Source organism: Lissotriton helveticus, chromosome 10, assembly GCF_964261635.1.
Source record: "Lissotriton helveticus chromosome 10, aLisHel1.1, whole genome shotgun sequence".
Lineage (NCBI taxonomy): Eukaryota > Metazoa > Chordata > Amphibia > Caudata > Salamandridae > Lissotriton > Lissotriton helveticus.
In genome coordinates, this window is record NC_136071.1 from 1,089,664,895 (window position 1) to 1,089,692,410 (window position 27,516).

The following is a 27,516-nucleotide window of genomic DNA, read 5'->3' on the forward strand; positions in this document are numbered from 1 at the left end:
GAATGTACAATGTGATGTAGTGTTTCTTAGTTAAAAGCTGCATGCTGTGTTCACACAACAAATTAGTACCTGATAAAACAAATCAGTGTCTGCAGCCCACAGCAAAACGGAATGTGTTAGTCTGCAATTGGATTAAACAAGGAGAAACATTACCTCCTGATAACAGTGTTCATGAGGTGTGTAAACATCTGCTGCAAAGAGCAATGCCGATTTTTTTTAATTGCAAATGTTTTAGATATTTTATACACTGCAACATTACAAGTGAGATACTGTCGATAAAGATATAGATATAGAAAAGATTGGCGCAGTCAACATCAAATAGAGACAGACGCAGTAAACATAGCAAACATAGAAGAAATCAACAGCTCAGGGACTTTTCAACAACAAGTATAGGAAGAAAGTAAAATGGTTGGCAAATTGTTAGCCTGGTCAAACAAGACCAGACAGGAAGTGGCCATAATTACAGAGGTCGTAGATCCAAAGATCAGAGCCGCGGTAACAGATAGGGATGGGATTGCTCAAGTATTCATGGAGCATTATCAACAGCTCTATGCTACTAAATATGCAGTCAGACAAGACTCAATACAGCATTACTTTGAGGGCGTAAATCTCCGGAGTTTGGCCAATTCCCTCGTGGAACAGATTCGACTTGACATATCAGGCTCTGAAACTTTGGCATCCCTAAATTTAATCGCGGGAGCATTCGCTAGGGAATTGATCCCCTTCTTGACAAAGCTTTTTAATTATATAAAGACTGGTGGACCTGTCCCCTCAATATTTGAAGAAGCCATTATCGTTAGCTTTGTGAAAATGAGTAAGAATCCCAAGGACATCAGCTCCTATAGACCAATCAGTCTACTCAATGCTGATTACTAAATTTTAATGAAAATTTGGGCTCAGCGTTTTACTCCCTCAGCACAGGAAGTGATCCACAGAGACCAGACTGGGTTAGTCGCCGGAAGGTTGATGTCTTCGAATATAGGTATTTTAACACAGGCCCTCGACTGGCGCACATAATGATGGTAGAGGCCGAAAAGGCGTTTGACCTGGTCAACTGGGACCCTCTTTTTTATAGTCTGGTAGGTTCGGTGTCCCCTTCCAGGTCACAAAAATGCTCTGGAATATCCATCAGGGAGCTCAGGCTCAGGCTCAGGTGGTGATAAATGCAAACCGAGCTGGGATAGTAAATATGAACTGTGGGACTAGACAAGGAAGTCTGCTTTCATCCGTATTATTTACTTTTTTTATCGAACCCCTCGCTATTACAATCTGTGACAATGTAGCAATTAGAGCTCCGATTATGGGTATGGCAAAGTTAAAGCTGTTTGCGGATGACATTATTTTAAATCTCAGTCCTGCGAGCCAGAATCTAGACCTGGTCTTATCAGAATTTAGTCAATTTGAATTGATTGGGGGCTATACAATAAATCAAAATAAAACAGAGATTCTAACTTTAAATACTGATAGCGATTTTCTCCCTGCAAATCTTAACATAATGCCCTAAGTCGGATCCAATACAATATTTGGGGATATATGTCTCTAATCAATATGGGCAGCTATATAAATTGAACTATGAAGCCATTGGGTGAAATTTAAAAATTGCTGGATAATTGGTCACTTCTACCAATAACTCTAATAGGCTGCGTGGCTCTCATCAAAATGTCCATACTCCCTCTACTCGTTTTCTTTTTACAAATATACACATAAAAATCAATACTAGTTATTTCTACGAGCTAGAAACTACGTTTAGAGAATTTGTCTGGAGTAAGAAGGCTCCCAGGATTAGAGCAAAAAATGGATATTAATCAGGGTGGGTAAGCATTACTGCAAATTCGTACATATTATGAAGTGGCTATTTTAGATTTAACAGCTCGTTTGCTTGAATCAAATGGTTTATTAGACACTTTTTAATGGATAAAATGGTGCTGGTGTCTGGATTGCAGATCCCGATATTTCTAAAAACATCCAAACTCCCCAAGAGGACTAGATATAAGACTTTGCAGGAATATGCCCTTAGATTACATTCTTTTTTTAAGCAAGCTGGTTCTTCTGGGTTTTACTATCTAAAATTAGATGAATGTAAAAGTTTGGGTCTTCAAATCCAATCTAGTCACCATAGGTATTGGAAGGAATGTGGTCTAGAAGAGCTGGGGCACTTTTTTATGAAGAATAGAGTAATTACCTGGCAAGAGGTTCAGAATAGATGCGGTGACCGGATTAAGCCTGTTTTTAAGAATATTTACAGATCAAATATTTTCTAAACAGATATAATCTTTTGTCTAGTGGCACTCTGACAGAGCTGGTGACCGCTCTATTCGGAGCAAAGGTAAGAGGGGTGGGTAATTGGTACCGTCTTTTGTGTAACCACAGTGAATCTACACTGGGATATTAACGTTTGCACTCTTGAAAAATAAGTATGCTGCCAGATTATTGTAGCAATATGTCTCGCTCCACCTTTACTGTATTGGTTTTAATTAATGATTTGTATGTACTGATCAAATGGTGTTTTTAAACTCCCTGTTCTTTGTTACCATTGTTATGCCCCTTATGCTCTGCTTAATAAAAAAAAATGGGGGGGAAAAAAACATAGCGAACATCTGCATCCAGAGGTTTAAGCAGGGGAGAATCCTCCATTAGGGCAGAGGATCATCGCCCCACTGCTTTCTTACAGTGCAGTTAGCAGAAACATAAAATGGTATTTTAAATACCAGTGTATGTTTCTGCTTCTCGCACTGCAAGAAAGCAGAAGGGTTTGCATAGTTGAGGGCAGGCGGGAGGGTGGGCGGATCGGGGAGGAGTGGCTTGCCCAATGTTGGTAGGCTCCATGCATAGGCACTGGGCGCAGTCCACACCAATTACAACACTGCCATTGCAGCATTGCGATTGGTTTAGGGGAGGGGAGGAAGGCTGCAAGTGGCTGCTTCCTGTTCAGGAGAGCAGCAAGAAAATGTGGGACACGGTCAGGAGCTGAGGCGTCACGGGACCCGGGAAGGTATGTTTAAAAAAAAATATTAACCCCCTGTGAAACCGGCCCGACTCTCCCTCCGACCTCCCCCTCCCACCTGCTAGTCATGCAGGCCGTGACTGGGTTTAAGCAGGGCAGTGATATAGGAACATGGAACTTGGGGTATAACTTGATGTAATGCCAAATTGACAAGATTCGTACAAAGACTCATCTAGTCTGGCCGGTAGCACCATTTTTTTGTCCTCATCTCAATTTGTACTGGTGGATGCAGGCAATGGGCAAATCGGGACTCATTTTTTAATCCTGACACTTTAAAGCAGAGAAAAAGACAGAAAAGGGAGACTTGAGGTGAAAAGGTATAAGAGATCTGTTCCAAAGGGAGAAAGCAGGAGTGGAAAACAACCTGTAGAGAGAGATAAAGAGACAAGGACTGTAGGTTTGTGAAAGAAAGCGGCATGAGGTGGAATTAGGATGAGTCTGTCTTGGTAGCACCGGAAATGGTCGCCTAAGAATAACTTTGGGCCCTTGTCCTTATATTTTAGGTATTTAGCCTTGCTCTGGCTATATATACGCTGGCAGCCAACAACTCTCACCGCCATCCTTAAACCGGGGGTTTTTAATGTTCTCTTTCCTTGATGCTAATATACTTCTCCACTTGCCAAAGACAGTGCCTGGATACCCTCAAGGGTGACAAGTAGCACTCTACAAATCTACTCATTGATAGGCAATGTATGGGTTAGTTACTGCCTAAGGCAACTCTCTTCTCCCCTTGCTGACCCGTTGGTCCATTCAAATACCACAGTGTATTAACAACGGGTTAGAGAACCTTCTCTCTTCCTGCATTAGGGGTCATCAGCAAGACCTTCTGACCTCTTGGAAACATGCACGTTGTCACAGCTCAATCTGTGGCTGGATAACAACTCCACTATGCTGTCACCCATAATGTGGTGCATCCAGCATGGTGTTGAAGCTTGGGACAGTGCTGTAGGAGAAACACGTGAACTCTCTTTTCAAGTAAAGTGAACGTTCTCTGGGCGATGAGAGCCAGCGCCAGGCCTAGGTAATGCCCTACTGGCAGCCTGCTTGCTCCTGAATGCCGGTTGTGCCTCCAGCATTCAACCTGCTCTAAAATGTGCATGCGCCCACATGCCTTGGCCTAGATGTAGTAAAAACAATTGGCGTAGTGTTTTCCGGAGGCTATAAGAGCCTCATAGCAGGCCTTTAAGGGGCCCTAATCTCACCGGTGCTGAGCACCAGCAGTGTTTTAAAGGGGGCCTCGAAACGGGTCTCTATTGGCCTCTGCTTTGTGCCCTGGCACGGACGGTCCGTGTTTTTTCATGGACTGCAGTGACAGCTGGCACATCGATGTGCGCGTGCTCACAATGCTCACTTCTCTATAGTGGAGAAGTTATGGCATGACCATATTTTCTCTCTGGATTTCCCTTCTCTTTTTGAAACTCAGGAGCGGCAACATTGTTGTGGTGTCACCAGGGCTTTAAGTGGAAGCTTTTTCAATATTATATAGAAGCCATAGTTGCTGATTATTTATCTTATGCAAGTAAAAGCCAAAAGTCCAGACTTGTCGTAGGTATGATATTACTTGTTGTATCATATATCTAGATGCAATGACAGAAACAGCAAAATACAAGTAGGTCGGCACACTATGCTAAACACAGATTTTTAGCTAATGTGTTTAAGCCACGCCCTTAATTACATTGGGGCCATCCTCGACTCCACCCTCTCCATGACGAAGCAGGTCAACGCTGTCTCCTCCTACTGCTTCAACACCCTCCGCATGCTTCGCAGGATCTTCAAGTAGATCCCCACCGAAACTAGAAGGATGGTCACCCAGGCCCTTGTCAGCAGTATACTGGACAACGGCAATGCACTCTACTCAGGAGCCCCGGCCAAAGTTCTGAAACAGCTCCAACGCATCCAGAACGCCTCCGCACATCTGATCCTCGACATCCCTCACCGCAGCCACATCACACCCCACCTGAGAGACCTGCACTGGCTCTCCGTCAACAAGAGGATAACCTTCAAGCTCCTCACACACGCACACAAGGCATTCCACAACACCGGACCAGCATACCTCGACAGCCGTCTCAGCTTCTACACCCCGTCCACCAGCTCCACTCCGCCGACCATGCCCTCGCCACCGTCCCCCGCATCCGAAGAGTGACCGCCGGCGGCAGATCATTCTCGCATCTCGCCGCCAGGACATGGAACACCCTCCCCATCTACCTGCGGCAGACCGAAGACCTCCTAACCTTCAGGAGACTCCTCAAGACCTGGCTCTTCCAAAAGTAGCAGCGCCCCCCCCCCCTCCCCCCAGCGCCTTGAGACCCTCACGGGTATGTAGTGCGCATTATAAATACCATAATTGATTGATTGATTGATTGATTACATTGGCCACGCCCGTTTATGATCCCCCACCCCCCTAGTTTTTGCCTCCCACTTAAAGCCCTGCCTCATAGTGCTATAGTGGGTAAAAAATGGTTCTGCAAAGAGTTCAGCAAAGGACATTTCGACTGTATGTCAGGCCTGGTTGTGGGAAAGTGATCTGCAGGGGTTTGCATATCGCAAAAGAATTGAAAAAAAAGGACTGCAGAAGACCAATGAGGAGGTGTCGAAGTCTCAAGGCACACCAAAATATGGAAGGATGTAGGGAAAAGAAGTCGACGACGGACAGGGAAAGTAGCAGGTGCTAGCAAAGAAAGTGAAGATGGACAAGGAAGGCCAATGTAGGAGGAGGAAGAGGACAAGAGAGTGGGTCGGCACGGACAAGTAAGCAGATAGCGAAGCAACAGCACTCAAGATAGTATTGTAAGCCTCCCAGTCACAACAAAAATCACGAGTACCAAAGATGCAAAGGGTGTTCGCGCAGAAACAAAAAAGTAGCAGAACCATTCAAACTTTGAAACATTTATGGTATAAAAAAAAAGGACTCTAGATATGCAGGAATCTACTTCCAATCCAGACTGGATCCCGTCGAATAAAGTGCCTGTGCACACACCCAGCACAGCTGTTCTCGACGCCTTCAAAGGGGAGGCTGCCACCTGGCGGGGGAGACAGAACATTTCATGCAACGGTCCCATTTGACCGAACAGCAAGGCTTCCTATCAGAGACGTTTCCAGCGAATTTAAAAAAAGAAGGTTGAAAGAGCAAGAAAAAACTCTGGCTGTAAAATTACATACTTTTGTTAACATAAAAACGCACAGGGGCTTTTTTCAAGTTTCCTGCCTCAATAAATACAAAGCTTTTTCCCTTTTCCCTTTAATTACACGAGAAGCGGGAACTAGCGCAGAAACTAGCAGGTATGCATTTAATATTCTCCCAAACCCTTCTTAGCCTGCCACTCACACCTCTTGGGTTCTATTTGCAAAGCTCTATTAGCTGCCTCCCTGAACGGCGCCTCCTCGGGGAGCCTTACGAGTGTCATTGTGCTTCCTGATTTGATTTTGCAGAAACTCTTTTTCCACTGTGCGCTGACATTTGGTGCAAAGAACTTTTCTTAAGATAATATACACACATTTAATGGCATGCGCCAATCTTTCCCTACTTTTTGAAGAGCAACATATTATATGCTTCGGCACTAAACAGCTATTTCCTATTGAAGGCATTGGACCAATTAGCCAGTAGCGACGTCTGCGTTTCCAGAATATAGTTTGTGCTGCAAAGGGGGGGGGGGGGGGTCAATGGCCCTAATGCAAGTAAGGGAGGCAAAAGGTAGCCCTATATAGGGGTACCTCTGCCCCATTAGACCACCAGTGCCCCTTCAAGTGCTGCATAAATGGTAGGTGACCCTCTTTCAGAACACACAACCAATGGCTGAAAGATGCTTTATCTGTCTTAGAACAAGCTAAGGAATGTTGGGCTATCACCAACCAATCAGAATGCTAGACATGCAGGCAATAACTAGCAATAAAAGACTGTATCCCTGACAATGTAGGCTGTGGTGGGAAGATTCTTATGTTTTACTCAAGTTATCCCTTCATCCTTTGGCTCCACCTGTCAGTGATAATGAAACCATCTTTAGAGTGGAGATGCTGGCCTGTAGCATCTTCTCAATAAAGGCGTATAGGGATTGTGAACAAAGAAGTGCACTAATAGGAAACACTTCATAGAGAGAATGGGGGTTACTGTCAATGTTCAGGTGGTACATTTTAAGACATATTTTCAAACTATATACCTACATGATGTGGTTTAAGGTAATCGCATTAATTTTTTGTGCAACTAACTAAACAGAAATAACCACTAAATAGTTTATCTAGTTTGTCTTATAAAGAACGAAGCTCAACCAAATCTCTCAGTTTTGAAAGGCAGGTTATGAAGCCTGTCCTGGAGAACGAGGGGCCCTGTGCTATTAGCCTTCCACAAAGAGGCTGCACCCAGCCTCCAGAGGTGATTGCTCCATACAAGAATGTGAAACGAGTCAGATCGTCTCGTTCAGAATACCATAAAAATAATTGGAATAAAGGCATGTATTTGTTTTACGTTTCATACGCATTATACTGCTGACATCATATTTGTATCAAAATTCAGGGCCTTTTAGGATTGGGATCGAAGGATCAGGAGCCAACTTTTTTATTAGTTGTTGAATACCACATAGTGTTGTAGTAGTTTGGTGGTTTTAAACACGTTTTGTGCAGGTGGTGCAATATCTCAAAAAGAGGAGAAGAAAACAAGGTGTCAAAAAAGAACATAACCTCTGCTACGTTAAACAATGTGAATCGTCCAAATCACAAAGTTACATTAAACACAATCGAGTTGATTTAAATAGCATTGTTAAACCAGGAGAAGACACCCAATAGCAACAACTACATTTCTGCTGGGCTTTACCGTCTAAATTAACACTATGTTGGGTGCAAATAGCATTTCACAACACCATTGTCACGTTTTTATAAATTGTACCTACGCGTTTATCACCGCAGTTTGTGAGTAGTAATAGGACTGTATGCCAATAATCCACTAGATTTATATTTCATAAAAAATAGAATGATTTTTGGGTCTGCGATTGGTTCAACTACAAATGAAAAAACGAAAATCTTTGTTTCAGTCACTCTTCAAGATAAGGGTTTCTATTCTTACAAAAAAATTTAACATCTGCACCGCTGGGTTTACCTCTTTGATTGACTGCAAATTTGAAAACAATTCACATAGGTCAATATATTGTACGTGGTGTACAATCATTGAGCATAGAAAACCCCTTCACATTAACTAAGTTCTAGGTTTATATATATATATATATATATATATATATATTCACTGAAAAAACCATAGGTTATAGACCATATATAGTTAGGAATTAGCATTTACAAAACCTTGAAAATTCACTGAAAAAACCATAGGTTATAGACCATATATAGTTAGGAATTAGCATTTAGAAAACCTTATTTTACTCACACAAAACCATTGAAATTCCATATATAGTTAGTTGCACTAACTATATATCGCGCACCCGCAATCCACTGCTGATGATGTCACATATTACATCATTCATGACATGGTCAGTGACATCACTGATGACATCACTGATGACATCATCTAGTGTCTGTGTGTTTTTGTAAAGTTTAAATACGTTTTACATATTGAAGAATGACTGGATGGATGGAAGACTGAGTGTGTGTGTGGCTGGCTGGGAGGTGTGTGGCGCTGTGCATATCAATGTGTACTTGTATCAGTGATTGTGTAAGAGAGTAAGTATGTGTTAGTATATGTGTGAAAAGTATGGTGTTCTGTGTTTAACTATAGATGAGGAAATCGAAGTGTGATTGATTCTTCACAGGACTGACTAGGTGTATGAGTGCATATGATAGTGTTCTAATAATAACTGACTGTATGTATGAGTAATTGTATGGGTGAATGAGTGAATGTGTGTGTAGACGTACGAATCAGTGAGTGCGTATGTAGTAACTGGTATTGGTGTGTCATGATGTCATCAGTGATGTCATTTGAGATGTCATCAGTGATGTCATTTCAGATGTCATTAGTGATGTCATCAGTGATGTCACTGAAGTATGGTGTTCTGTGTTTAACTGTATAGATGAAGAAATGGAAGTGTGATTGATTCTTTACAGGACTGACTTGGTGTGTGAGTAACTCCATGGATGAGTGGCAGTGTGTGACTGTCTGCATAGGTGTATGAGTGCATATGATAGTGTTGTAATAATGAGTGACTGTATGTATGAGTGATTGTATGGGTGAATGAGTGAATGTGTGTGTAGACGTAGGAATCAGTGAGTGCGTATGTAGTAACTGGTATTGGTGTGTCATGATGTCATCAGTGATGTCATTTGAGATGTCATCAGTGATGTCATCAGTGATGTCATTTGAGATGTCATCAGTGATGTCATCAGTGATGTCACTGACCATGTCATGAATGATGTAATATGTGACATCATCAGCAGTGGATTGCGGGTGCGCGATATATAGTTAGTGCAACTAACTATATATGGAATTTCAATGGTTTTGTGTGAGTAAAATAAGGTTTTCTAAATGCTAATTCCTAACTATATATGGTCTATAACCTATGGTTTTTTCAGTGAATTTTCAAGGTTTTGTAAATGCTAATTCCTAACTATATATGGTCTATAACCTATGGTTTTTTCAGTGAATTTCATTGGTTTTTTAACAGCTAATATCTGTAGCTGTAAAATGTATTCTTCTTTAAATCCCAAAATATATTTTATATGTTTATTAATAATTTTTTTTTTATATATTTTTTTTTCTTCGTTCCCGCTTCGCGAATCGGGAAGCTTCCCGTTAGCTGACCTTGATGCCGCGAAATAGACCGCGAGCCGGTAAACGTTTCTTTACCGCAACTGCCGCGTTAGAAAACAACATCGTGACGCCTCCCGTCCGCATGACGTTTCGCGTTGTCGCGTGATACGTCATATGACGTGCTACGTTAGCGAACTGGTACGCTTACCGAGTCGCAAAGCACAGGTTTCTGGAAGCAAACCGGGAGGCCCTGCAAAGCGCTTAACGTAAACACAGCAGGTCATGTGACTTGGTAATAACACTTTTCATTGGTTCATTTCACTTTTGGTTTCCCAATGATGTAAGACTAGGTCATATAATCTAAAATGAACACTTTTCATTGGTTGAGAACTATTGTTTTTCCCAAATGATGAAAATCCCTCCTTCTTTCCTCACTCTGACTTTCATCATTGTGAGAGAAAGACCCTTTGTTACCAGTGAGCAATGGCTTCTTTAGTAGCTTCAGCTGGTGCTTCCCCACGACCTCCACCACATCCAAGGAAGAGTGGACCACCTGCTCAAGTTATAATTCAGCAAGAAGAGGAAGAAGAGGAACAGGACGACGAGCACGAAGAGAGGCACTTTTTGCCTGAGGAGCCCAGGACGTCTCACCGGAAAGAAAACTTCATTTGGCAATTTTTTAAAATTCCCAAAGGTCAGAAAAAAGTAAATGCAAGATACGTAACTTGCCTTATATGTCAAGATAGACTGTCCAGAGGGACCGACAAAAAATACAGTTTCGGAAACTACACAATGCATCGCCATATGACTAGGTGGCATCCTAACAACTACAGTGCTGCACAGTTTCGTAACGACCTAGATAATCTCCCTATTATGGCCAGAAGATCTGTTGTACCGGAAGTAACGGGACCAGAGGGCAGGGAGATGGTGCCAAATATTCAAACGAGATTTCATGAAGTAAAACACGTCTGCGTACATTGCAATGGATTCATTTGCTACGGAGAAAGAAGCATCACTCTGATCAACAGAGCTATTGACTATCATATGCAAGTTTGTACGAAACGCCCCAAATAATAAATACTTTTTTTTTGTTTTGTTGCTCCTGTTGAGCCCTTTACAATGAATCGTTTTCATTGCCCCCTGCAAGAAAAACCCCCAAAAATATAAAACTGTTCAGAAAAATTCAAAAAAAGTAAAAAAATGTTCAGAAAAATAATAAAAAAAATATAAAACAACAAAAACAATTAAAAAAAAAGTTCTTTTCAGAACTACCTCCCCGTTATTAAAAAATTGGTACAATATTTGGAACTGTGCCAACCTCTATTTCTCGTAGTTCGCTTCCCAGTTCGCTCGCCGGTACGCGAACCGGAAGTGAACCAACATTTTTTTTTTAAAAAAAGAACAGTAAGTATAAGGGAAGGAAACAGACACTTATGTTAAAAGAAAGACAGCTATAGGGGAGTAAACTAGAGATACTATTACCCGTAATCCACTGCTGATGATGTCACATATTACATCATTCATGACATGCTCAGTGACATCATCAGCAGAGGATTGCGGGTTTTTTGGCAACGTGCCTTATCCACGGTTTAATAACGCTGCCTTTTGCTTTATATAAGTTTTCAAATTGTATGAAATATATACCAATAGGTCGTTATGAACCTTTAGGTAGTGCTTTTCTTCATGAGGTCTGGTCGCTTCCATACACATACAGATGTTTCAAAGATGATCAAGAAGTTTATCTGAATGGAGAGGAATGCACTGAGACGCCAGATCATTCACTAATGTGTAGGCACATACAGTTACAAGGTTCATGCAACAAACACCGACCAAATATGGCTTGCGTGTTTCAAGGCACGCCAGTTCCTGCTATCATCCCCACGTTCAAGTTGTTGGAAAATGGTAGTTATTTGATGCTCAATAATGAAGATTGTTCTGGGTTAATTAAAAGTATTCCTTTTATCGTAACAGTAAGTGAACGGGTTATTTGCTGCAGAAATGTTCTATTTCCTCCCACACATGAACATAGGGAGTTTTCAATCTGGCCACAAATACCAACCTTGGGAGCAGATTTCAACGGCATGGCAAGAATAAGAGCTCTTTTGTCTCAAAGAGAGGTGGCCTTGAGTTCGGCCCGTGAAACTTTCGTGCTTCACATAGCGAACACCCGTACAGAGGTGCAGACCCTTTTAAATACAGATTTGCCTTTCCATTTCAGCAAGATGGTTCTGACTATCTTTAACGCGTCCTCCACAAAGGGCCTGGCGCACTTTTTTAAAGTTGTTACCAGTGGTCTCGTGACTTCATTTGAGAAAATCTTTGGAGTCATCCCTGCTTTCTTTCATTCTATTTTTTTCCACTGTGCTTCGTGGATTCCCATTTTTACTTGCATTACCAGCGGACGCTCTTGTGCTTTTTTACATTTTTAAATATGGATGTCCCTCCTGTGCAAGCTCCCGCCCTGCAGCTGCTGACACTGTTCCGCAATCGCATGCTAGAATATTATGGCACAATTCCGTTGGCGATATTAAGCACGGCATATGGATTATCTTTTCGATTCTCCTACTTCACCTGTGTCCAGCCTGTATTTCACTGCCTGACCTGTGATTTCGATTGGGCCATTGATTTGTGTCTCTGCGGACCGGTTTCTCCTGACGTCGACTTTAATCAGCTGATGACTCCTATCATTACTCACGAGTTGGTTTGTCCTGGCGAAAGGATTATGGCTGTGGCATTGATGCATGGACTAATTGGTCCCTGGAATTTACTGGCGGCAACACAGTCTTTCTTGGAACAGAGCTTTCTTGAAAACCCACCGAGCTGTCCTCTGATGGTGATAGAGGATCCGGTGCTGGGAGAGCACGTATGTTCTTTTCCGCTTTTAAATTGGATGGCTGAACTCTTTTCGGATGAAGACGGTGACTTCCTATTGGAGGCTGTTGCAGCTTATTTTGCATACACAGTTATGTCATAGACCTTTTTCATGTTTGATATGCTGAGTACTAGCATTTCATTGACAATTCATAGACTTATTTGTCAAGTTTTTATTATTTAGCTTGCCTATTGGCTTAAGACTCGATAAAGTACTTGGCTGTTTTATTTTTCTTTAGCATTAAATTTTCCTAGTTTTTAATGTTTTACCTTGCGGACCGTCCACATATAAAGTTGCAATCTGCTCTCATGAGATGGCACTTCTATTATCTTATTCAGTTCGTTTCCGGATCATGGGGAGGTGTCATCTAGGTCCTGGATATCTTTACACCGTGTTAAGTTAGCATGGGCTCATTACCGGTTTAAACGCCATTTTTCCTTTTTTGCAACTTCTGCACACGACACTTAGTTGTTGCTTTAGCTTTCAACCTAGTAGTTCATCGTGGTTTACATGAGAATAATATGTTATTGCTCTACTATCTGCTTTGCTTGTTAAACTATATCTGTACAGCGAGTGCTGAAGTTTCAAGAACAACACGATACAGAATTGTTATGAGGTCTGATCTCCACGACTTCATACTTATAACATAAGTGCAGCTTCTGCCAATTCTGGGCATGAGGCGGGTTTTATATTGCTTTGCCGAACACACATACACAACAGTTGATGCGGTTCACATGAAGAGAGAGCTGGTGTATGCTGATGTGATTCCTTCAAATCTAAGACACTAAAGTATGGGCACGCCCTAAACCAACACAAACAGACCTTCTTAGCAAATAATATAATATGTGTATTAGGGAGGGTGAGATATAAGCAGCCGCGGGCCGTGGAGGGAGTTACGGTGGGGCAGGGAGGCGGGGAGGGGGAGGGGCAGGGTGGAGCCCTCTCCACCCTGCCCCTCCCCCTCCCCGCCTCCCTGCCCCACCGTAACTCCCTCCACGGCCCGTGGCTGCTTATAAGTGTTGCCAACTCTTATTCATTTACAGCATGTTAACATACTGTCACCATTCGCTTTTTATGTACTAGTAACTATGCTGGTAATTTTGCTACTGATAATATGTGTACTTGTATTATCTAAGATACTACGCCTGAGAAGACGGCATTAGTAAATAAACATTTCAAATACACATGTGTTCTTCTTAACTCCATGTTCTGGTTTCTAAGAAATATATAACGACCGACTGTTCATGAGTTCCACGTATCCTGAGGTACTATAAGTTCATATTCTGGATTGTCTAAACATTGAGAGTTTGTTATATCCAATGTGACACTGTACCTAGCTTGCTAAGGGGTTTTTGATTACTAAGGTGAGTTTTGGGGCACCCTAATTCGCCGAGGTTCCAATCCTCTGTCCACAGTTCTGTGTGAGAACAGAAACCCTGCGACAGGGGCACCCCTGACCCTTGCTGGAGCTTCATCACACTTGCGATACAACTCCAGCAATGCGCCACCTTTACGGCACAGATACATCACGCATCTGTGCTGTTTTTGCCCCATGATGCGCCGCATTGTAAATGCAGCACACCATAGGTGACGGAACAGCGGCACAGAATGACTAACACATCCCTGGTGATGCGCCAGTCATCATAAATCTATCCCTATGCTTCTTATCTTGTTAGAGATGAACCGCCATATGTATCATCAAAGTTTTTTGCATTTCCTAAATAGCGAACTTTAAGGAATAAATAGCGATTCTTTACCATTCCTAGTTTGCGATGAGCTATTTGCTAATTACAAATTACCCATTCATTTCCTTCATTTCCATAGGGCGGTTGGACTCACTTTTAGCTCGAACGGCTGAATGGATTTCCACGAAACTTGGCAAAATTGTAGGGACTGGTAGCCCGATGTGCCTTTGCTATGTCTCAAGATATATGCTCCAGTGGTTTGTACGAAAATTAACTTTGAAAAATATATATTGGGCTACATTGGCCTATATATATGTTGGAGCCCAAATGTAGCCCAATGTAGCCCAATGAAGCCCAATGAAGCCCAATGTAGCCCAATGTAGCCCAAAGATGGCCGCCAGAGACAAAAAAAACAAATGTAGCCCAAATATCAGCCAGATGTAGCCCAACTATAGCCCAGTGACAGAATGACCAATCAGCTTCGCAAACCTCCGTTACGCGAAGCGGAGCGCTGTTACAGATATATATCTTTTTTTGAACGTTAATTTCTCAAAATCCACTGGAGCACATATATTGAGACCTAGCAAAGGCACATCGGGCTACCAGTCCCTAATATTTTACCAAGTTTCGTGCAAATCCATTCAGCCGTTCGATTATTATTATTATTTTTTTTTTTTGCCCCGCGGGGCCCTTTTAAAACCTCCACATCAAACCTAGGGGGTCAGCGAGGATCTACTATGCCCCCTTATGGTCATTTGCCCCTTCGCTTTGGCCTCCTCTTGTCTCTCGATCCTACCGAGAGACAAGATGGCGGCCGCTACGGACTGTTTGGAATGTTTACAGACGCCGGAGAACCAATCAGCTTCGCTTCACAAAGCTCCGTTGCGCGAAAAGTACGCGTACTGGAGCGCTGCCCGGTCCGCTGTTACAGATATATATCTTTTTTTAAACGTTAATTTCTCAAAATCCACTGTAGCACATATATTGAGACCTACAAAAGGCACATCGGGCTACCAGTCCCTACAATTTTGCCAAGTTTCGTGCAAATCCATTCAGCCGTTCGGGCTAAAAGTGAGGCCAACCGCCCTATGGAAAACTCAATGTTAAAAACACGTTTTGGGACCCCCCTTTTTTCTCGACCCCCCCTGGACGAACCCCCCCCCAATTTTCAGGGGCTGCTCAGAAACAAAATGTGCCATTTTCCTGAAAATTTCAGCCAATTCCGTCCACAAACGCCAAAGTTATTTGACATAGAATTTTCAAAAATCCCATAGAGAAAAAATCCTAACTATATATACCTACTGGCGACCGCCAGTAGGTAATATTTTTTTTTTTTACAGAGTTTTATATAGTGTACACTTGAGTGCTTTACACAAGCACCAGTTGCGTTACATTAGGACACATTCATTTTTGTTAGGCACAGGGATATTAAGAGATTTGCCCAGAATCACAGGATGTTCAGCATCATTGCAGAGACTCGAACTCGGTTCCCCAGATTCGAGGTTGACGGCCCTAGCCATTAGGCCAACTCCTCTCCTCTTTTATTCTTCTGAATGAAAATGTGTTTCCATATCAAGAAACTCCTTTCCATTTACCCCCACCAAATTGGGAGGGGTGAGGGTGCATATTACCATTCTCTCAGGATACAGCTTTACTCCTATCATTGACAGAAGTTATTCACTGAATGTTTGCAGGGGTGGTAGTGCGTCATGGAGAAGACTGTGTACACCACTACATTTGTGAGTTTCCGTTTGTTCACATACTTTTTGAGTATCTCTGCTCTCAAATGGCTACTAGCTGACTGTAGGAGAAGAGTCATCCATGTACCATATTTGTTAGAAATTGGATTTCTGGTTGAAATAGGTATGCAATCAGTGCTTCAGGCCCACTAGTAACATTTATTTTTCAGACTCTGTGACCAGAAAGTGCACTCTACTAAGAACTTATAGATAAATTAGATATGCCAAATAGGTCTTTAGAGGAGAGAGCACGTGGACTTTAGCACTGGTCAGCAGTAGTAAAAGAGCCCAGAGTCCTATGGCCAACATAAAGAATTCAGGAAAAAGAGGATAAGGAAGTCAAAATGTTTGGGGTGACCCTTCAGAGAGGGCCATTTTCCAAAAATATTATACAAGGTTTCATTGGTATTTTGCATGAGCAAATCCATTTTTGAGTGCAAAATCCTTTTTTTAATTTCAAAAGAAAATTTGCTCTTCAAAGCCTTCAACAAACATGGAAAATGGCTTTATGAATCAGATCCAAAGAGTTAATGTTGCCTCATGTGTACTTCACATGTTTTTAACATACTTGGACATACTTGTAAAATGTAGTTTGTAAAACTAACAATTGTTTTATGTACATGTGTTGGAAAACGTTTGCCATGCTATTGATATCTTTTTCCTACACTAAAAAGCAATGTGACTATGTTTAAATTAGGCACAGAAAAAAATGTAATATATTCTCCATGGTGATACAACAGTTTATCGGATATGTGACAGTCTAAATTTGGAAAAAAGACAATGTATGTTTCAGGAAGAGAAACACCGTTTTATTTATTTTTATGTTTACTCGCCTGTATTTGTCCATACTCCTTAGTTTACTACCCCCTTCCCTGACCCTCCCCCTCCCCACGTCACCGCCAGGCAGCACTCCCACTCCCGACCACTACCGATCGCATGCCATTAAAACAAAAGTCATTACAACACGCGTTGTTACGTCGCATGCCATTACAATGCAAGTCGTTACAGCGACTTGCTGTAAGGGGCAGAAAGTGTTGGATTTTCAATCCAACACCTTCCAATCAGTTGCACACACTGGAGTTGATATAGTAAATTATACTATACCAAACTCCAGCGCCCTCCCTAAAGCAAGTCGGTGTAACGACTTGTAGTGTAATGGCAAGCGATGTAACAACGCGTCGTTGTAATGGAATGCGTAGAAAACCCAGCATTGAGCTATTCGTCCCTCAGGTCAACTGCTCATGACTCGTTTCTCTTGACCAACTTTTCAGTCTGCACAGACATTTCTTAAGCTCTATAAATGCCTTTCCTTTTAAAGCAAGAGGCAATCTACGAGCTAGAGTAGAAAATAAAGCAAGATAAATATATATTGGATGTAAACCTAAGGATTTTTGAAAAAAAGAACAGGTAAATTGGCATTTCCAATCATGGAAAACAATCTGAATGATTCCAAGTAGTCGATAGATGGTGTTTACTTCCACTCTTACGGAAGGATGTAAAATGCAACATATTGCGCGCGCTGCATCATTACATAGAGTGGTTATTAAATGGCTGACTGTGTTTTCCCCGCTTTACAACCGAAGCAGCTGCTATTTGAAGTGTAGACTTTGGAGTTGAGCCAAATCACGAAAATGGGAAAGTTTTATTTGCCCCAGTCGAATATGTGAGTTTAGAGCGTTTCCTGGTATGTTCTGGGAAAGAGTGAAATTAGCTAAGAAAATACACTGCTCACAAGCAGAGGAGCTGTTTTATTTTCTGCTCCTCTCCACCATTCTTATATGGGATTCAGCCATTATTCGCGCGTGAATGACGTTTTCAGATGCTCGGCACACATTGCACGCTTTGCAGGAACTTTATAGGGTAGACTTCTATTAACATGTTGTGTTTCAAAGCCTGTTGTAAAGACTGAAGTAGCGGTGCTCGGGTGCTGCACTGACAAGTGCCTTGAAAATGAATATTACGATCTCTAGGCGTCTATTGAACAATAGCAAGAATGGGAAGTGACAGGGGCTCATTCTGCAGCCATTAGAATCCATAGATGGGACTCCCGTGGCTCTTTTCAGATCCCATCTCCTGCCAATGATGCTAATTTCAAGCAATTTGAAACAATTTTCTTGGACTGGGAAAACAATTCAGTTATGAAGCAGCCCACACTTGGCTTCCAGGAGAATCTCGATCTGTGCCAGGCTTGGCGTGGTGCCCTTATGGCCGTGGGCAATGGAAGATTTAATATGAGCCACAAACTTAAAATAGCAAGACGCCAAATGAGCGCTGTTTGCTTTGTAGAGCGCATCCATTTTCCGTCGAAAGCAGACCCTGTTTTGCCAGCGAGTAGCTGAAGTTGGCACACGCGGCATTGATCGCAGGTCTGTGTTTGTGTTGGGTTGTGAACACAGGTCTGACTCTGATAGGGAAACTGATTGGTTTCATTTGTTGGGGGTTTACCCAGCCAGCTAATTAACTAGTGATGGTGCCCGAAATCACAACTCATCTTTGCCAACTAGTTTAATTTAAACACGCATCACTACTCATCTTGGCCAACTAGTTTAATTTAAACACGCACCACATATTGGAACCGCAAGATACAATCTGTAATTTTAAAGGAAAGCATTATGCGACAGAGCACTTGCCCCAAACCATACCTCCAAATAAGCATTGTACAGAAGCAAAGGGAAAAACCACAGACTCCAGTGATTTTGGAAAAAGTGTAGCCACTGCTGTTTAACGTAGCCTTTCCATCTATTCTACCATCCGTGTTCCACATTCACTTTTAACTCATTAATATGTTATTATGTGGTAGCTCCATCTCCTAGGAGAGTGTTTAAGTTCAAACTGAGCACGAGAGAGGAGATTTCCCAGCGTGAGGTTCTGTCACCCAGGGCTGTAAATAAAGCTTTTCAACTTTAAGATCATTGCAGTTAAATCACACACAGAGGACTCCTCAAATGGGAAAGAGTTTCCTACTGCAACCTGGTAATCAGGATTTACCACTCCAAGGAGATCCCCTAGGAGGAAATCTTAACAGAGCTGCTCTGGGCTTCAGCCCCTCAACATGAGATGATTCCTGGTGGCCCGCTGATGTTGGATTCCCCCACCAACAGACCTTGCACGAAACTGTGGCATCATTCTGGACTCCTTGTTCACCATGAACCACCAGATCAACAACGTCTCATCATCTTGCTTCCACATGCTAGGCTTGCTCTGAAAGATCTGCAAGTGGATCCCCACAAAGTCCAGAAAGACGGTCACCCACGCACTCAGCAGCAGACTGGATTACAGCAATGCACTCTACACCATATCACCCAGAAACTCCTCAAGAAACTGCAGAACATTCAGAATGCCTTCACCGGAATCATCCTCAATATCCCCTGTCGCAGCTACAACACCGGCCACCTGGGAGACCTCCACTGACTCTCCCAGTCAACAAAAACATCACATTCAAGCTCCTCACACACCGGAACAAAGCCCTATATGACACAGGACCTGTGTACCTCAACCACCGCCTCGCATTCCACACACCCACTAGAGAACTCCACTCCACCCCGCCCAACTGGTCCTGGCCACCGTCACATTTATCTGCATAACCATGACTGGACGAACAGCTGTCTCCTACCTCGCCTCAAAAGACCTGGAACACCCTGTCTCTCCACCTCAGGCTATCACGGTTACTGTCTCAATTCAGGAAGGACATCAGACCTGGCTCTTTGACTGAAGCAATGTACCTTCGACGGAGCAGCACCCCCTCCCTGCCACCCAGTGCCTTGAGAGCCTTACAAGTGAATAGTTGGACATTACAAGTCACTTGATTGATTGATGTTTTACAGTCTCACTGGCACATCATAGAAACAGAACCAGAGTCACACACCGCGGTCCCATCTCTATCCCAATCTGGGTCATGGTTGTAGGCACACTACCTGGTTATATAGACCACTTTGGCCCAGATTTAGAAAGGTTTTGCATCAGGTTTGCATTCTTTTCTTAACGCAGACCCAACTCAAAACTTGTGAGGGGTTTCACAAACCAATGCTAATTTACATTGGTTTGTAAGAAAAAGTAACGCAAACTAGCGCAAAGTGCTGCTTTGCATTAATCTGCATCAAGGGGACATTCAATGGGTGGTTCATGGGTGTTCCCATGCTACTACCCATGTTTTTTTACACAAAACCCTATCTACTAACAATAGTATACAGGGTTTGTGCCAAAATAATGCCACTTGAAACAGGCGTAAAAGGAGAAATGTTTTCATTTCGACTTTCTGTTCCAACTTTGCATGTGTGCTGCACCGTACATCACACATACAATGCAGGAAAAGTTTTTAATTTACCCTAAGTATAGTATTTTGCACTGGAAGGATACCCTTCCAGTGCAAAACCTATGCTAGACTCACATAGACACCTTTTCACTGTGGTGCAAAGGTGTGTGTGCGGCGCTTGGCAGCAAAAGTCTGCGCTGTCGCTAGGGAGAGGGGAGGACAAGGCCATATCTCGGTAGATATGGCACTTTCCTCCTCTCTCCTTGTCACGCAATACAGCAACTTTGGGTGATGCATTGCAGGTACCTAAATCTGGGCCTTAGTATACACACTCACATCTCCTTCAACACCTACAAAACAAATGGCAAACAGAGGTAGAAAGAGTTTTCTTTGACTTGAAATGGGTGTTGGCAGTGGTGGACCCCCACATGGTTTCCCACAATGTGAGGTTCAAACTCATCCAACTATCCATACTACATAGAGCCTATCTTTCCCCAGGGGCAATTAGCAAACACTTTCCCACTGCCAACACCTCATCTCCCTATTGTTAGGTGGAGCGGACAGATTTCAACCACATTCTGGGGTTAGGCCCCCCTCTAGCTGGCTGTTGGTCCGGCACGCTGGACATACTGTTGTCCTTCACCTGGAGGACCATACCCCATGACTGGGAAGCCTGTGCATTAGTAAAAGACCAAACACATGATGTACTGATCTCACCTTTCTGTCCAAGCGAGCAAGCACTATGAAATGGAAAGCTAAGGTTCATCCCACACTTGAGTCATGGCACCAGTCAACCATCAAGTGAGCCAAGGCGGAAGATAAAGCTCAGCTCAAGAAGAAACACCCTATAGAGCACAATTGAAAAACCATCTTAGGGGGTCTGAAAGGAAATGCATTGCCCTTGTAGCCCCCAACCCCCCTACTACATCACCCTTCAGCCCACATCCTCCTCTGTTCCCATGTGCCTAGATTGTTGCTCCTCCAGTACCATGCCTTGGCACACTCTACTACAGGTAGGCCCCCTCCTCTCTTTTTTTTTTTTGCAGAGTTTTATATAGCGCAAACTAGACCCGAACCAAATCAGGTATCAGAGCGCTTTACATAGCACCAGTTACGTTGCATGAGGGCGGACACACATTCATTTTAGGCACGGGGAGATTAAGTGATTTGCCCAGAATCACAGGAGGTTTTGGCGTCGTTACCGAGACTCGAACCCAGATCCCCAGGTCCGAGGTTGAGCGCCCTAGCCGTTAGGCCAACTCCTCTCCCCTTAGAATCACTATTTACTTGGCTGCTCCCACCCCCTAGCCAGTTCTGGCCAAGGGTTTCTACCCTCACATTTCCCCCAAGGCTCCCCCTTTCAAAGGTTCTAAGTGCATACAAATTTACAACTACAGTTTTAGCTAGAGGAATCCCAAAACTAATAACCCACTTCCCTATGTATTAAGGCTACTACATTTTACACCACGGCTCACATTTGCTGCAGTAAGAGTTCTAATAACCTTATATGTCAAGTTTCAGAGAGCGATATCTTCTCTTCCAATCCGTTTACCTTCATCTTTCAGCTTCTCACCCAACCTTGGTCTTTCACTGTACTTGTATTTTGCTGTTATGTATAGAAAATTGTTAAAATGCCAATAAAGATAGTTTAAAAAAAAGTTGACCTATTGTTTCCCCCAGACCAGTGTGGTGTCTGCCAGTACGAAAATGGGTAAAGGCATCCTCAATTTGATTTATGCCAAGTGAAATGATTAAGCACATCTACGGGAAGGACATCAAACTCCTTCCCTTCGCTGGTCCAGTTGCGGTATTTGAACTGTCATTCTTTCCCTTGTATGTCGCTCAGAAGTAGTTATTTATGGACCGTAGTTAACAATATTAATTGAACCCAAGATGACTTTTCTTATACCACAGGGACTAAACTGGCCTAAATGGCTGATTCATGGAATCTAAACCTCTTACACTTCTTGAAGTCTAATATAAACCCCCACCATTGAGCTGTAACATGAGAAGGCCAACAAGAGGCCAAGAGATGTCCTACATATGCCCAAGATTCTTCTGTTGTTACAACCCTAGTAATCTTACAGTAATCACTTGGGAATGGCCAGTCTCTGGGTACATAACGGCTTGTACAATGCCGCAAGCACCTAGCTCCCCTTTTCTGTGCCCATCCAACAGCAGCGCTATTGTTGCAATACTAAGACATCTTTTATAATGCAGTCTTGACTTAATGCACTGAACTGTAATGGCTTTTGGAATAAAATCTTAAGTGGGCCATCAGATCAATAATGTTGCAATTTGTCTCAACCCATGCTGCTATCTTCAAACAAAGTAACTTTCTAGAATACTTACCATTGGTGATTGTTAGTGATTCAGAATTGACTGACATTAAATGCTACCTTTTACAGTGTTTTCTTTCTAGTCGAGATGTTAATAAAAAAATCCTTCAACAACAAAGTATAAATGGAACTCTGCATACCACTGCTCTGTGTCTGCTTTGACCATTTTCAGTTGAGCTGCAGTGCTTGTTTCTGTTTGTCACTCTGCTGGGCATGTTCTGTGGAGGATTCCCACTCGTCATTTTGAATGGTGGTCAACTTTCACCTTTTTTTCATCTTTTGCCATTGCTATTTGATGAAATTCTGCCAAGAGTTTTTTTTAAACCCATGTTTTATATTGGATGTGCTATAAATTTCCGTGTGTTTTGTAACTTAAGCCTCCTTTACATCCTAATCTATTCTCCTCAAAGCCACTGCCAATGTAAGTGATTTTGTAGCTCATATCTGTTGCTGAGGTGATTTTGTCATATTTAAACTGCCCCTAAAACTCTTATATGGCGATTCCTCAAGTTTTCTTGTGTGAAATTACAACCTTAAATGGAAAATGTATTTCTTATCTACAGCACTACTTAATAGGCTGCTTGAAAGCATTATGCCCTGGCATCGTCTGTTTTCCAGAATACTCTTGCATGGACAGAACAAGAAAAAAGCAACTAGTTTCTCCAAAATGCTTTCAGGTGCATCCTTTACTCTTAAGACTCATTCTTTATCTTTTGGCACAAAATCAAAGAGACTATAACATGATCATCCTACTTTAATTGCTTTTTCACAAAAACCTTTTCTAGATGAAGTTAGAGCCTTGAAACCTCATATGAAACCTACAAATAAAAAGTTGCAACAAATTGATGACAGATGAGTTGCTATGGAAAGTTGGATCTTGGAAAAGGAGCAATTGGGTTAGTGATGTTCAAAAATGTTCTTCTAAGATTACTAAAATATAAATTGATCCCCATTATCACCAAAAAGATAGGGTAGACTTGGAAAACAGGAATAAACTTAATAATCTTACATTGTATGGTTTGCCAGAAAAAGTGGAAGGAATTGAGCTTTTGTCTTTGCTGAAAAACATTCACCGATGTGATTGCTATTCCTAAATCATCACAACTAAATATATAGAGAGCTTAAAATTCAGGGAGAAAGCGCTTACTACTTCTACTTCACCTAAGCCTCGAGACAAAATAATGTTTTTTCTGGAACAAACTGATCTTTTGCATGGTCTCAAATCCACCAAATAAGTGAAAACTTTAACCTGGTCTGGTCATACCCTATTTATATCACAAGACATATCCAATGCTTCTAATGTTACGAGAAAACATTCTTGTCTTAGAAGCCTATTCTTAGGCAGTGCAACACAGGATATGGAATTGTACACCAGTATCTTTATGAAATCACTCACAAAGGTAAATCTCTTCTTTAAAAACTAAATGATGAACCAGTTATTGTCATTGGAGTACAATTTCATCCTACTACCTAGTTCGCATTTTCTACACTGGCACTTTGGAAACATGGCTTATTTAAAAATGTGTTTATCTTTCACAATTACTGGGTCTGTCACTTGATTTGCAATTTTTCTACTCTATCTTTATTTTTTATGTCATCTCTCTATTTCTTTACTTCGCCTCTTTCTTACACCCCCTCTTCTTATGAGATCTCTTGCTCTATTGTTTTAATTTTTTATTGTACATTTACTTTTATTATCACCTCTATTTCCAATGTATCTAGCAAGCTGCTTGTTTGGCTGACTTATAAATACTTTTCAAACGCTACACTCTACAATGCTTAACTTTACTTCTTGGAATGTCTGTAGTTTTAGTAGCCTGGTCAAAAGGCAAAAAGTTTTACCTCACCAAGCCAAATGTAACACTTCCATTGCTTGTATCTAGAAAACTCATTGTAACAAAGTGGAATTGTTGAGCCTTAAAACATAATGGGTTGTTAAAGACATCCTTTCACTGTTGATGGATATAAATGTGGCACTACAATACTTTGCCATCGTCATTATATTTGGTGCTTATTCCTCAGGAGCATGATGATTTTTGAAGATGGATACCAAGTATATTTTGAATGAACCTTTTCTCTTGTGGAAAAGTAAATTTTGCCATGTTCTGTGTCCCTACGTGTCATCCATCATATGTTATGTGTGCATGATTAAATATGCATATGCATTCCCCATGTTCGATTAATGACGCAATTATAGTTGTGTCCATCTCTAATATGCCAGTTTCTAGTCCTCGTGAATACTACGAATATCAGGCCTATGTAAAGTTACGTTGCCACGTTTCTCAGTGTGCACGTTATTTCATTGTAAAGTCCCCGTTTCTAGGCCTCAAAAGGGCCCGGACATCAGATTCAGCTCCTGTCTCCTAAAGCCTCGCTGAGGAGCGATACAGCCCCCACCTGTATCCTCGACCCTTCACTTACTTCCTGCCTCACAGTGCCCGGTTCAGCCTGGCTTTGCCTCTGAGTCTGCCAAAAGTATGTTATAGTTCCAGTTATCAGTTCAGTCCTCCTTCTCTGCATTCCTAAGCTACTGAATCGCCTCAATAGTTTCCGTCATTGTCTAGCCTTCACGTCTCCACGTTAGAGAAATACTGCATTTAATGGTCATTTAATATTCTTCATCACGTACTACATGTAGAATAATGCAAGGTCCAGTCTTAGAATCAAGTCAGCCTTCCCCCTCCTAACTTCTAGTTTATATCAACATGTTCTCTAAACATCAGATACTAGATACTGCTTAGGTACATGTCGCCCTGACTCTCCAGACTTCAGTCTCTGCTCCTAGCACAGAGTTCATAGCCCCCAGCTTCTCCTAGTGATACGTCATTGCTAGTTTGCGCGCACCATCAGGTTAGAGGTCCCGGCTCCTTAGGTAGCCCCCTCCATGGTTTCCGCCCCATTCATGACATATTCTGTTACGTTTGCATCACATGTCTATGTATACGCCCTGTTACACCTCTTTTCACCCTTATCTTTCGCGACTGCTACGCGTCACACCTTCTGCTCCACCCATTGCTACGCCTATTGCAATGTAATGCTATGTGTTTGCGTTATGTATATATGCTCATGCACTGTTATTAAAAAAGTCATCCTTTTCCTTGTCCCGATCCTGACACCAGCAGCGCTGCTGGGCCTTACCATCCTGTTCCTGCCCTTTATGCTGTAATAAACCTGCAAACTCCCACTACCTCGAATCTTGACTCTTATTTATTGAGCTATCTGTTATTCATTTATACATTCAAAAATAGGGTATTATTTATTTATTTACCACATAATGACGCCCGAATAGGGACTTGCCCTTTCCCCACGCGTCGGTGAAGCCACGCCGACCCCCTGACCCTCTGCAGTCGTGACGGAACTCTTCTGCGCACCGGCAGATATTTCTGCTTCAAGTATCCCTCAGGCCCACGGAGGAGACGGAGGAGGCGGTCCAGCATCCAAACGAGACGGTGGAGGAACGCGGCGAGTCCCGACCAGAGCCCAAGCCGAGAGTTCAAGGTCCGAGGTATCCGGAGGCCCACCCGTAACAGAAGTCCGAAGTTCGTCCGTCCGACGTCCAAGCAGTCCCGTCCAGTCTGAGGCTTTCCGTTCTTGCTGCCCGGTGAGTACCGTTACTGGGGTGGTATCTAGACAGGGTCAATTTAATTGACTCTGGTCCGTGGGTTGGTGGTACACAGACCCACAAACGAAGTGTCCACTTCGGTGGATGCGGGTCCTGACGTGTCTCTTTATGAGACCGGTAAGTTTCGTACTGTTTCAGCAGTGCATCTAGTTCCTGTTCTAGTCAGTTCTGTTCTCGAGAAAATTCATGTATTCTGTGTTCCGTATTCCAGGTAGTATTCTGTTCGAACTGTTATTTTTAAATGTTCTTCATGTATTTTAATGTCGTGGTATGAATGGGGAATAAGTATCGTGTTTATTGTGTATTGTATTGTGTCTAGATTATAGTTCAGTCATGCCGCTCTTTTCGAAATTACGTCAGTTAAAAACCAGAAAGGGTCTGCTGGAAGCAGCAGTTCCAGTTCCGCCTAGGGACAGTCCAGGCCATTTTATGTATCAGAAGCATGGCATAAGCGCCATATTGTATCTAGATTTATGGGTAGAGTATACCAAACAGTTAGAAGAAAAGTATAGATGGCCCGTATCGGGTACATGGGATGCCGAATGCATCATGCGAGTAGAAGAAGCATTATGGAAAAAGAAAGCCAGACAGTCACAGAAAGATGCCATCGAGTTATGGCGCAAAGAAGCTCATAAAAGAACTGAAAAGGAAATCAGAAAGTCAGAATTAAGTAGAGAATCCTTAGAACGAGCACAAGAAAAAGAACTGATCGAGATAGGTGAACAAGTCAAAGCCGAACAGTCAGACAGACAGAGGCATGCCCTTATTAGGGGTATGTATCCTCTCCTTGCCGAGGGCTTGCCAAAAGCGACCCCAGAGGCATCCAGTAATTTCCCGCCACCATTAGTTCCGACCAAACTACGTCACAAACAGACCGCAGCTGATATTTTTATTTCGTCCTATTTGGACGACACAGTCCCAGAATATGCAAATCCTGTTCGCGCTCCGCCAGTCCCTGTAAATCAGGCACTTCCCGCTCCTCCAGACACCGGAGTACCTGTTACGGTACCCCCGGTCCAGCCCGCCATACAAGTCCAGCCTGCATTTCCATTTCCCACTCTGCCAGGACGAAGAGCCTCAGTAGACGACTCTAGTTTAGGGGCCGCAGGGGGAGGTACTCCTCAAACCCCGCCGCCACACAAGCGTTTAACGACAGCCGAATTACATGCACAAGCGTCACAGCGTACGCCCAGACATCAGACTGTAGCAGAAATAAGAAAATCCCTTGCCGAATGCGGCTATGATCCAGTCCCAGGCGAGGATAATATGGTTTTATATTCATTCCGCGTAAGAAAGGTGGCCGAGTATTTAGTCACCT